Genomic DNA, 13,909 nt, shown 5'->3' on the forward strand with positions numbered 1-13,909 from the left:
TCCTGGCCCGGCCGAGCACTTCCATTTGTCATCATCAAATCATCGAGGGGCCCACAGATGTCGCTTTTATCCCGAAGGTAAAAGGAACGGATAAACTTCGACTCATATGGCTTGTTCTACTACTTGTTGAATCATACACAAAAGCACGTTTTATAGCACAGAGTTACCAAATGCGGTTTCGTGCAATCAATGTACTATCAACTCATAGTAACAACTCATATCTCTAGGTTTGAAGAATATAAGATATTATCGTCTCATGATCACTCGTGATAAAATCCATGAAGTGATTCCAATGAGCGCGGGTTGAATCCAATACTCAGAACTTATGAGCACTCATGATTGCTGTAGCCTTGTCCAACACCTTAGACCTCTACAACCCATCATGACAGTCTTAATTCATATCTACTTCCAAAATATGACCGACTGTGGATGGTTTGAATAACTTAGTCATTCCGGAAGAATAACCTAGTTTATTCGGGAAGTCAAAACATGCAAAGTGAAACACAATAATAATTGAATCCAATATGGTATCAACCCTTTGAACATAAATAAAACACCTTTTATTTATCACCATATGATTACACATTATTCATTGTATACTGTTTCAGCTATCAACTTTATTCTTGAATTTAAAACAATAGTTGTCCCATTCTCCAAGCATGTACACTATGTTTTCTTAACACTAGTCATGCCATACACCAAGTATGCATACTATGTTTGTCTATGATCTTTACTTTGTGAACTAGATCCATTGAACATAACTTCAATGATTCTCTTTTCACACTCCCAAATCCTTACTGCAAATGCAAGAATTCCAAATTCATGCCATTTACTGAAATCTGTTAGATTCTAAACTTATATGCATTGATCCTCTTGTAATGATTATGCACAAAGTCATAAAGACTTGACAACAAAAATTACAGAGCATTCCAAGGAGATCATCTCCTTGGAAACATCCTTCTTGCATTAAGTTTCCTTAATCTTACACAGATTGAAAAAAAAAAAAAACTAACTTTGAAACATTTCCAGATTCCATTTTGACTATCACTTCTGAACAAGAGTTGCCTCCTTACAGATTATGTCAATATGGTCCTTCCGGAATTATCACTATACTTCCAATTGTCCTTGAGTAACCAATCTTTGGTAAACCTTAGATTGTCCTCGACAATTGTTTAATCCTTTTAGTCATATCGAGTTCTAAACCTTTTTCCCTTCTTAATGCCTTGGGCATTTGGAAAATTTTAGAACGGATGATTATAGCACATGTAATCGATCCTATATCCGAAGCATATGGGACACGATTCATGATGTCTCACATAAAGACTAAACCAGTCTTTTGCTATAATATTTCCATTTCAATTTTCCAAGTTCTCATAATTCAGATTATGAAAAGGGATGCCGTAATCATAATCGAATTTTAGAACGCAAATAATGGACCCATATACAGAATTTCCTTATGTTGAGCCATTCCAACATGAAATTCATATATTTCCTTGACTAAATGATTAAAACCTCAAATCTAAACCTTATAGATTTGATATGAAGTATAATTTCCTCTCCCTTAATTATAGCAAAACAACTCTTTCCCAATTGAAACTTTTGTTTTCTATAATTAACATTGCTAACTTGCAATACTTATCATAATTATCATGCTCCCACTAACATGATGATTAATAGCATAACACTTATGCTCCCACTAGCTTTGACATGTACTCAGAAATCAGCTGGACTTATAGAAATCAATACTTCATTGACTTTCTTACCAAAGTTCAGATTTCTGATGCTAGATTGTTTTGATAAAGCTGTATCAAAATCATACACCTTCCCTTAGATAGCACACTTGTGTATCTAAACAATTATGAAGAGGGATGCCGTAATCATAATGTTTAGACCTTTTTGCCACTTCTCACAAGTCCAAATTAGTGTGCCGGTTAACCACACGCGCTCCACTAACGACTTTGAGAATGCAAATATCACAATTTCTATCTAGCTAAAATCTACTTAGTGAAAGTGTTTCCTCACCATCATTTTCATGAATCAGAGAGAAACCTTATGACACTTAGATTTAATGGTGTATGTGTTCTTATCCATGTGAATTGTCAAAATCATAGTCACAAGAAAAGGATAATGACAAATCCAAACTCATATGGACTGAACTCAATCTTAATTTCTTGCCACCTGGCAGCTCAAGGGCCTACCATTGCTTCCAAGTTGTTGTGCAACAAATTGAGAACTCTAAGAACTCATATGCAAAACCAACTTTAACTGGAATGGGCACAGAATATGTCAACACGATAGGTTATGAACCTCAAGTTGTGTGCTAGTGAAGAACTTTAGGTTTTATTCTTGATTAGTTCTTGAGACTTTCAAGACTTTTAAGACTCCCACTGACCTCTTGACCTATAAGACTCCCTTGTCAAATATCCAAGAGATAGTGTGGATTCTAATCAAGACAAACACTTCACACAATTGGCCTAAGTTGGTCTTTGTTTTATCCAAAACATCACAACTTACCAATTTCAAATGTACAAGAGTAGAAAACTTTTACTCTTACATTTGACAAGTGTTTTAAACCTTCTTTAAGACATGTCACTCAAGTTACAATCTTAGAGTATTACTCTAAGAATTGTTTTTGGAACGAAGTATGAATCATCTTCTTGATTTAACCACTTCAACAATTCAAGTTCCTCTTCTTAGCTATAAGAAGGCTCTTAGAGGATGAATTTTGATAAGGTCTCTAAATCATCAAGATTATCACAAAACTGATACGAAAGTACTCTCCCATCTTTTCAGATTTGAGAAACTTTTATCCTTCTGCCTAAGTTGATTCTTCTTATTCACCCTGCCATACATTGGAACCTTTTCCAATGTCTCAGAGTTACACTTAAGCTTGTAAGTATAATCATATTTACTGAGCTTTAGTAAACTATGACGAATAGTCTTATCAAACTTTTGTGGTGGACTTAATCAGTGCACAAGAATGTGTACTCGATCCCTTAGTCCTTTACTTGACTCACACATCCATGTGAACAAGTAATTAGTCTTAATTTTTTCCAATACTTGAAAGTTCTCATTCATCATGCTATACAACTTGCATGATTCCAAGTTCCGGTCCAATTGAAACTTGGGTGATGAGAATCTTTCCTTATTTGGTAAATCTAGACATTACCACAAATGAAAGAATCAATTTCATATTTCCACTCTTTCTCTTAATGTAATCATATAAGCAACAATTTTTCCTTAAATGCCATTGTAAGGATATTTTAAAATAAATAAAATCAAAAATTTTTCTTTTATTTTAAAACTTTGCGGAAAAACTTATCCTTACAATCCATATGAAAACTTGTTGTTATCTATTCCTTAAGCAATATCTCATAACTCCTAAGAAGTAGCTTAAGAATCCGATTTTTCAAACTATGCGATAGAAATCCATCTATGCGATCAGATTCAGCATATTCTTCCTTTAAGTTTCTTCACTTTCCTTTGATTCTTAAACCATCACCATGCAACCCGGTCACATCATGTATCAAGAATCTCAGAATAGAAACTTAACAGAGTTAGATAGTGGATTTTACCTGAAGTAGAGTCAAACTTATTGACTTTAACATCCTTAGGTAAATTTGGCAGCTTCGCAACCAATGCCCTTTCTTTGGCAATACAAACATATGGACCCTTTGATAATGGTACACAGGACTATCACAGACTTAGCTTTTCTCTTTACCATTTGGTCAACCGAGTTGACTATAGCCAATCCCTTTACCATTGGGAAGAGAATGCTTTTCTGGATTTCCTGTGTCACTATTGTCAATGTCCATCAAGTTTTAAGGAAGTTGATCTTAACAAATAGATAAGATCATTAAGGGTCCTGTCATAGTCTGTTTCATAGGTGTTCCAAAAGAACTCACTATGTGACTTAGAAAGTAGTTGAACCACCAACTTTCTCAAGACTTTGACACCCAACTCTCCCGGCTTGTCAATATGTGACTACATCTCCAAGATGTGTCCACATCTAGACCTTGCCTTGCCAATAGGGCTTGAGTGACCTTAAACTTTTTTCAAGAACTTGTGGGTTGGGGAGAATAATTGGAGGAGGAGAAATAAGTATGATATCCATGGGACATCATCTTCATTAGGAAACCTTGTTTCAAGAGATTTGGGAAGATCATAGGTGTCTATTACAGACATCTTTTGGGAGATATTCAAGATAGTTGATTTAAAGTCCTTAATATGACACCCAATATGAAATATTAAGGCTAGGGCCCAACAAACTATTTTATAACTTAGAAGAGGTATGCCGTAATCCAAGCTATAAAATATTTGAAGGTAGGTGAATGACGATTCACCAATTTCCACCAAGATAAACGAAATATATTATTAGGTTTTAATTGGTTTTGAAACTCCTAGATCTTTGAGATTCATTGAACTTTTCAAAGGCATGTTTCAATCTCGAGTGTGCCCTTCAGGTTTTGTGACTGGGATGCCGAGGATCACAAAACAAGGTGTGAAGTAACCATGCAAATCACTTGGTACCCTTAATAAATTACCCCTCAATCGATGTGCCGGTTAACCACACACGCTCCATCGATACTATGATAAATATTAAGTCACCCTTTACCTACCTTGTTAAGTCCAAGTTAGTGTGCCGGTTAACCACACACGCTCCACTAACGACTTAGACAAAGTGTAAAGTGTAATTTCATGGATTAGCACCTTATTCACATTTTTCCTAAGTAACTAAGATTGGGTATTATTAAGAGTTTAGTTACTTAGTATTCATCATTAATACTTTTAATGAAGGGAGAATTCTAGTCCTGTCAAACCCGTTCGGCTAACGACCCTCCACCAGTCAAGCAAGCGGTGGGTGAGAGTGGACACCCATTAAGTTGCCATTTTATAGGCAACAACCTTATACCCACCTTATAGACCGGCTTCGTGAATGAGGCGTACTAGTGGTAAGACTGACTTTACTCTTATACATATATATATTATTAACTTATAATATTATAAAGTATAAGGGTTGAATTTTAACTTTTAAAATTCTAAGGGCTAACTTGGAATTAAAGTATTCATAAGTGAAAACTTTACAAATTCCAAAACTTGAGGGCAAGTTTTGAAACTATTCAAAACTAATTAATTCCATAACTTATGTGTTTAAAGTAGTTTTAATCCAAAAACTCTTCAAGCTCCATAACTTGAGGACAAGTTATGGAAGACTTTAAACTAATAAAGAATTAACTTTTCTTTATTTTTATAACTTATGGAATTAATTAAGGTTACACCTTTTTTTTATTTTATTTTATTTTATTAAATGAAGAGACTCTTGGTCCTCCATAACTTGAGGACAAGTTATGGAGTCATAAAACCATTTAATTAGAACTAGACTCTTCATTTTTGTAACCTTTGCCTATTTTTTATGAGTTTTATGATTCTTAAATGTGACTATTCATATATCTTGAGGACAAGTTACAAAAACACATTTTAGAATCAATTCTTAGATTAATTTGGATTAAGAACAACTATCACATAATTTTATTCATTAATCTAAATTTACTCATAAAACAAGGTAACACAAAAAACTTTTGGTGATCCATAACTTATTCTTAAGTTATGGAATCCTTTAAAACATTAACACCAAATTTTGTAACTCCAAAAAAACTTTGAATCAATTTTTTTTTTAAAACCTTTTCATATCCATAACTTATGGAGGTTTCAAAAAATAAGACTCTTTAGATCAAACTTTTAAAACTAATAAAATAATCATATTATTTTATCTTTTATTAAATTTGACCTAATTCAACTCATAAAGCAAATTATTCAAATTTTACAAATAATTAGTTTTTCACAAGAACAAGTAATTATCTTAAAATTTGACAAACTTCATGTTTTTTTTTTCAACTTTGAAAATAAAATATTTGCATCAATATAACAGAAAACAACCCGTGGCTCTGATACCACTGTTGTGTTTTGTGCATTCTAACACTTCCTAAGTGTACATGCAACCCTAAATACCTTGGATCTATGTTTTCTCTATTATACATGCAAATAAGAACTTCCAAGGTATTATCCTAATCTAGCATACAAAACAATGAATGTAACAAGATAGAATACATACCTCTTGATGTAGAAAGTCTTCATGAAGCTTGAGTGCTTAGTGCCCCAAGTGTGACACCTCAAATGGAATCACAATCATCAAAACACTTAGAATGACTTGAGAGAATTCTACACTCATCAAAATCGGCTAGCCCTTTCTTCACTATCTCTAGTGGCAGATTTTTCCTCAATAATAAGATGCTTATATAGTTACACAATTAGGGTAAACTCTTAATTGTCATGGCTTTCCATTTCCTTGGATCCATGGGTACAAATACACCATGGAGCATCCATGGACCATCCTATGGGTTTTAGCCCAACTTGATTATCCATGGAGCATTAGCCCACTATACAAGTATGGATGATTTACACAATCAACCCATATATTTAATTAGTCTTCTTTTGATCACTTAATTAATCCTAGATTAATTCTTGATCAATACTAATTAAATAATCTTATTATTCTTATTATTAATATACTAGAACTTATAATATATTAATAACCATAAGTGTCTTATTTCTCTCATTCAAGTGCATGATGGTATGCAACCCAAATGGACCATGCCGGGTCGGGTCAAGTCTTACCAAATATACTTATGGACTTAGACATTAATCCAACAGTCTCCCACTTGGATAAGTCTAAAACTATTATTGCGTATGACTTCAGGAACCAACCGGCAATCGTAGCTCTCAAAAGCTTCTGTCGAACTCTGACCTTGTAGATGAACTCTGACCTTTGTCAGTGACTTGTCCATTAGATAAGGGATCATATATTCCTCCATTCTAGATATCATATGGACTGAGACATGGATTATAATCATTCTCTCTGTCCATTTGTTGTTTCCCGATTTCCGATTTATGACGACTGACTAATTGAACAAATCAAATCAGTCCTGGCCCGGCCGAGCACTTCCATTTGTCATCATCAAATCATCGAGGGGCCCACAGATATCGCTTTTATCCCGAAGGTAAAAGGAACGGATAAACTTCGACTCATATGGCTTGTTCTACTACTTGTTGAATCATACACAAAAGCACGTTTTATAGCACAGAGTTACCAAATGCGGTTTCGTGCAATCAATGTACTATCAACTCATAGTAACAACTCATATCTCTAGGTTTGAAGAATATAAGATATTATCGTCTCATGATCACTCGTGATAAAATCCATGAAGTGATTCCAATGAGCGCGGGTTGAATCCAATACTCAGAACTTATGAGCACTCATGATTGCTGTAGCCTTGTCCAACACCTTAGACCTCTACAACCCATCATGACAGTCTTAATTCATATCTACTTCCAAAATATGACCGACTGTGGATGGTTTGAATAACTTAGTCATTCCGGAAGAATAACCTAGTTTATTCGGGAAGTCAAAACATGCAAAGTGAAACACAATAATAATTGAATCCAATATGGTATCAACCCTTTGAACATAAATAAAACACCTTTTATTTATCACCATATGATTACACATTATTCATTGTATACTGTTTCAGCTATCAACTTTATTCTTGAATTTAAAACAATAGTTGTCCCATTCTCCAAGCATGTACACTATGTTTTCTTAACACTAGTCATGCCATACACCAAGTATGCATACTATGTTTGTCTATGATCTTTACTTTGTGAACTAGATCCATTGAACATAACTTCAATGATTCTCTTTTCACACTCCCAAATCCTTACTACAAATGCAAGAATTCCAAATTCATGCCATTTACTGAAATCTGTTAGATTCTAAACTTATATGCATTGATCCTCTTGTAATGATTATGCACAAAGTCATAAAGACTTGACAACAAAAATTACAGAGCATTCCAAGGAGATCATCTCCTTGGAAACATCCTTCTTGCATTAAGTTTCCTTAATCTTACACAGATTGAAAAAAAAAAACTAACTTTGAAACATTTCCAGATTCCATTTTGACTATCACTTCTGAACAAGAGTTGCCTCCTTACAGATTATGTTAATATGGTCCTTCCGGAATTATCACTATACTTCCAATTGTCCTTGAGTAACCAATCTTTGGTAAACCTTAGATTGTCCTCGACAATTGTTTAATCCTTTTAGTCATATCCAGTTCTAAACCTTTTTCCCTTCTTAATGCCTTGGGCATTTGGAAAATTTTAGAACGGATGATTATAGCACATGTAATCGATCCTATATCCGAAGCATATGGGACACGATTCATGATGTCTCACATAAAGACTAAACCAGTCTTTTGCTATAATATTTCCATTTCAATTTGCCAAGTTCTCATAATTCAGATTATGAAAAGGGATGCCGTAATCATAATCGAATTTTAGAACGCAAATAATGGACCCATATACAGAATTTCCTTATGTTGAGCCATTCCAACATGAAATTCATATATTTCCTTGACTAAATGATTAAAACCTCAAATCTAAACCTTATAGATTTGATATGAAGTATAATTTCCTCTCCCTTAATTATAGCAAAACAACTCTTTCCCAATTGAAACTTTTGTTTTCTATAATTAACATTGCTAACTTGCAATACTTATCATAATTATCATGCTCCCACTAACATGATGATTAATAGCATAACACTTATGCTCCCACTAGCTTTGACATGTACTCAGAAATCAGCTGGACTTCTAGAAATCAATACTTCATTGACTTTCTTACCAAAGTTCAGATTTCTGATGCTAGATTGTTTTGATAAAGCTGTATCAAAATCATACACCTTCCCTTAGATAGCACACTTGTGTATCTAAACAATTATGAAGAGGGATGCCGTAATCATAATGTTTAGACCTTTTTGCCACTTCTCACAAGTCTAAATTAGTGTGCCGGTTAACCACACGCGCTCCACTAACGACTTTGAGAATGCAAATATCACAATTTCTATCTAGCTAAAATCTACTTAGTGAAAGTGTTTCCTCACCATCATTTTCATGAATCAGAGAGAAACCTTATGACACTTAGATTTAATGGTGTATGTGTTCTTATCCATGTGAATTGTCAAAATCATAGTCACAAGAAAAGGATAATGACAAATCCAAACTCATATGGACTGAACTCAATCTTAATTTCTTGCCACCTGGCAGCTCAAGGGCCTACCATTGCTTCCAAGTTGTTGTGCAACAAATTGAGAACTCTAAGAACTCATATGCAAAACCAACTTTAACTGGAATGGGCACAGAATATGTCAACACGATAGGTTATGAACCTCAAGTTGTGTGCTAGTGAAGAACTTTAGGTTTTATTCTTGATTAGTTCTTGAGACTTTCAAGACTTTTAAGACTCCCACTGACCTCTTGACCTATAAGACTCCCTTGTCAAATATCCAAGAGATAGTGTGGATTCTAATCAAGACAAACACTTCACACAATTGGCCTAAGTTGGTCTTTGTTTTATCCAAAACATCACAACTTACCAATTTCAAATGTACAAGAGTAGAAAACTTTTACTCTTACATTTGACAAGTGTTTTAAACCTTCTTTAAGACATGTCACTCAAGTTACAATCTTAGAGTATTACTCTAAGAATTGTTTTTGGAACGAAGTATGAATCATCTTCTTGATTTAACCACTTCAACAATTCAAGTTCCTCTTCTTAGCTATAAGAAGGCTCTTAGAGGATGAATTTTGATAAGGTCTCTAAATCATCAAGATTATCACAAAACTGATACGAAAGTACTCTCCCATCTTTTCAGATTTGAGAAACTTTTATCCTTCTGCCTAAGTTGATTCTTCTTATTCACCCTGCCATACATTGGAACCTTTTCCAATGTCTCAGAGTTACACTTAAGCTTGTAAGTATAATCATATTTACTGAGCTTTAGTAAACTATGACGAATAGTCTTATCAAACTTTTGTGGTGGACTTAATCAGTGCACAAGAATGTGTACTCGATCCCTTAGTCCTTTACTTGACTCACACATCCATGTGAACAAGTAATTAGTCTTAATTTTTTCCAATACTTGAAAGTTCTCATTCATCATGCTATACAACTTGCATGATTCCAAGTTCCGGTCCAATTGAAACTTTCATATTTGGTAAATCTAGACATTACCACAAATGAAAGAATCAATTTCATATTTCCACTCTTGCTCTTAATGTAATCATATAAGCAACAATTTTTCCTTAAATGCCATTGTAAGGATATTTTAAAATAAATAAAATCAAAAATTTTTCTTTTATTTTAAAACTTTGCGGAAAAACTTATCCTTACAATCCATATGAAAACTTGTTGTTATCTATTCCTTAAGCAATATCTCATAACTCCTAAGAAGTAGCTTAAGAATCCGATTTTTCAAACTATGCGATAGAAATCCATCTATGCGATCAGATTCAGCATATTCTTCCTTTAAGTTTCTTCACTTTCCTTTGATTCTTAAACCATCACCATGCAACCCGGTCACATCATGTATCAAGAATCTCAGAATAGAAAACTTAACAGAGTTAGATAGTGGATTTTACCTGAAGTAGAGTCAAACTTATTGACTTTAACATCCTTAGGTAAATTTGGCAGCTTCGCAACCAATGCCCTTTCTTTGGCAATACAAACATATGGACCCTTTGATAATGGTACACAGGACTATCACAGACTTAGCTTTTCTCTTTACCATTTGGTCAACCGAGTTGACTATAGCCAATCCCTTTACCATTGGGAAGAGAATGCTTTTCTGGATTTCCTGTGTCACTATTGTCAATGTCCATCAAGTTTTAAGGAAGTTGATCTTAACAAATAGATAAGATCATTAAGGGTCCTGTCATAGTCTGTTTCATAGGTGTTCCAAAAGAACTCACTATGTGACTTAGAAAGTAGTTGAACCACCAACTTTCTCAAGACTTTGACACCCAACTCTCCCGGCTTGTCAATATGTGACTACATCTCCAAGATGTGTCCACACCTAGACCTTGCCTTGCCAATAGGGCTTGAGTGACCTTAAACTTTTTTCAAGAACTTGTGGGTTGGGGAGAATAATTGGAGGAGGAGAAATAAGTATGATATCCATGGGACATCATCTTCATTAGGAAACCTTGTTTCAAGAGATTTGGGAAGATCATAGGTGTCTATTACAGACATCTTTTGGGAGATATTCAAGATAGTTGAACCCCCCCTCGCCTTCGCCTCTCGCTTCCGGTTCGCCTCCCTTCGCTTCCTCGCCCCCTTTCGTTTCCCTCTGTTCGTCTCGTTTCCGGCTACAGCCCCCAGCAAGGACCGAACCTCGGCCTAGGGACCGAGAGGTCTCGCTGGGAATGCCTTTCTTCCCGGTTTTCGCGTAGTTTTGCGTTTGAGGCCCGTTTTTAATTATTTTAACGTGGGATTTTCAACCAAAATCATATTTTAACATAATAAACTCTAAATATTCACAATTTAATCATATTTTCATAAAAATCTTTATTTAAATAATAAAAGTTTGTGGGTAAAGTACAAAGAGGTGGAGTGTTGACTTTGCTTTACCTTATGACACAAGCAACCACTCCCACACCCACTCTATGACCAGCCACACCTCCCCACCTTACCTAGGTCACTTCAATGTCCCTTACACTCAATTTCTACTCATTCCCACATTTTTAGAGCTGGAACAAAACACCCTCTCTCCTCATTTCTCTCATTTGCTCTCATTTCACTAAGTATCAAGCACCACATTTCTCCCAAGCTTTTTCTCCACAAATTTCGAGATCCAAGGCTGATTTTCAAGTGTTCTTCCACTCTTAGTAAGTATAATTCATCCTCCTTATGATTATTTCACTTCATTCTACTCAAATCCTTGATTTCTTACACAAACTCCATATCTATGATGTTAGATTCCCGAAAATCTTCAAGGCATCTCCAAGTGTTCTTGAGTTAAACACTTCCATTATTCAACAATCATCTACTGAAATCACTCAAGATGAGTTCATACCCCTACATTTTCATGTTTTCTCAAGTTTTTAAGGGGGGGATACAAGTTAAAACACCAAGAACATAACTAAATTTTTCTAACAGCCTTCATCAGAAAAGTTCAACTCCATTCACGGACTGTTTTGGGCATCTTAAACATTTGTTTTTCAAAACTGTACACGGTGAAAATAGTTCAAGTTCCTAGCTTTAAAATGAGTACTTGCACATCTCCATACGATTTTTCTACAATTTATGGTGATTTTTACAAAACTGCCTATCATTTCAAACAACAATCCGGACCAATCTGTGATTATGGACTTTTTCACCCAAGTTGGAGGTCATTGAAAATCGTGATAAACATTATGAGTAAACTAGACACATTTTGTGAACTCTCAGAATTTACGGATCTAGTTTTTGTCTTCGTATGATTTTTCTATGATTTTTCCAAAATAGGGCAGAATGGCTAAAGTTAGCCAACAGCATGTAAATATCATAACACTTTGTATTATGTTGAGCAAAGTGTATAATCATACGTTCTAATTATTGAATGTGTTTCCTTTTTAGTTTGTCATCATGAACTGAAACTAAGTCATTCATAATAAATATTAATCATTCATTTTAGAATACGTATATTAAACTATAAAAGTATACTTTAATAAATTCATAACACTAATACATTTCCATAAAACAGTTCTTACATATTACAAACGTTTTAGATAAACTATAATAGGTATAGTTTATAATATATTGCATAACACACTCGTACTAAAAGAGTACATTCATACAGAAAAGGCTTACACTCACACACATTATACGTAAACTTGTTACCCTAAATTGTGAGACATTCTCTCTATCCGTACGTCCGAGTGCGGAATATAATTCCTGGTAGTTATAATCAGAGTCTCCTGGAGGGGGAACGTGATACTTGTATATAGATCTATATTGGGTTTGACACCCCACACCTTGCTGCTAGCTACAGTGGGACCTGCAGGTCTACGGGTGACAAATGTCATTTCATTTTCGCGACGCCCGAGAAACATCGTGGCAGGTTCACATAGTCATAGTATGATTATAACGACTCACATAGGGAGATAACAATTCATAAAGTTTACGGGATTCCATAAAACCTAAGTAGGTTTTAGGTTGACTTAAATTCACTTTTTATATCAATTCAAAATCACGACATTTCTACTAAGTAAGAATGATTTCTTATACATTTTGGTCTTTGGTTATAAGGCTACATTATACAGATTTTAAGGAAAATATCGGATTTTTCTGAAACAAACGCGACATTTACATGTGAAAGACTTCTACTAAGTTTTATAACAAAAACTTATGAACTCACCAACCTTTGTGTTGACAGTTTTCGAACAACTTGTATTCTCAGGAAATCACTAAACAGGTAATCAAGTGCTTTTGAGGATGGGACGTTAAGGCGTCAAACTTTTCATATTTTGTCAACATATTGTAATTGATTTTGAAACATGTAATTCATACAAGTGATGTAACTTTTTCAATTATATATATGTTGGTTGTGTTTGCTTAAATTACTATTGAAATTGTGGTTATGATACTATACATGAAGTCCTCCACCCCCGGACGTTTCCGCCATCCTTGGTTTGGGGGTGTGACATCAATTTAGTTCTGACCGGGCCCGACACATAAGTCAAATCAAATCATCGAGCGGCTGAGATATCGCTTTTACCTTCTTAGGATAAAAGTAACAGATAAACTTCGACTTATAAGCATTTACTTATTCATTAACCAACTATACATAACAATGTGTTTTATAGCATCAAGTTACTGATGTGGTTTCGCATCATCAATGTACAACCAATTAACAAATAACAACCCATATATCTAGGTTTTAAGACCATATGATATTATCATCTTGCGATCACCCTTTTGTCATATTCCATAAGGTGATTCCAGCAAGCGCGGGTTTGTTCCAATGCTCAAAA

Source organism: Lactuca saligna, chromosome 1, assembly GCF_052625555.1.
Source record: "Lactuca saligna cultivar CGN05327 chromosome 1, ASM5262555v1, whole genome shotgun sequence".
Taxonomy (NCBI): domain Eukaryota; kingdom Viridiplantae; phylum Streptophyta; class Magnoliopsida; order Asterales; family Asteraceae; genus Lactuca; species Lactuca saligna.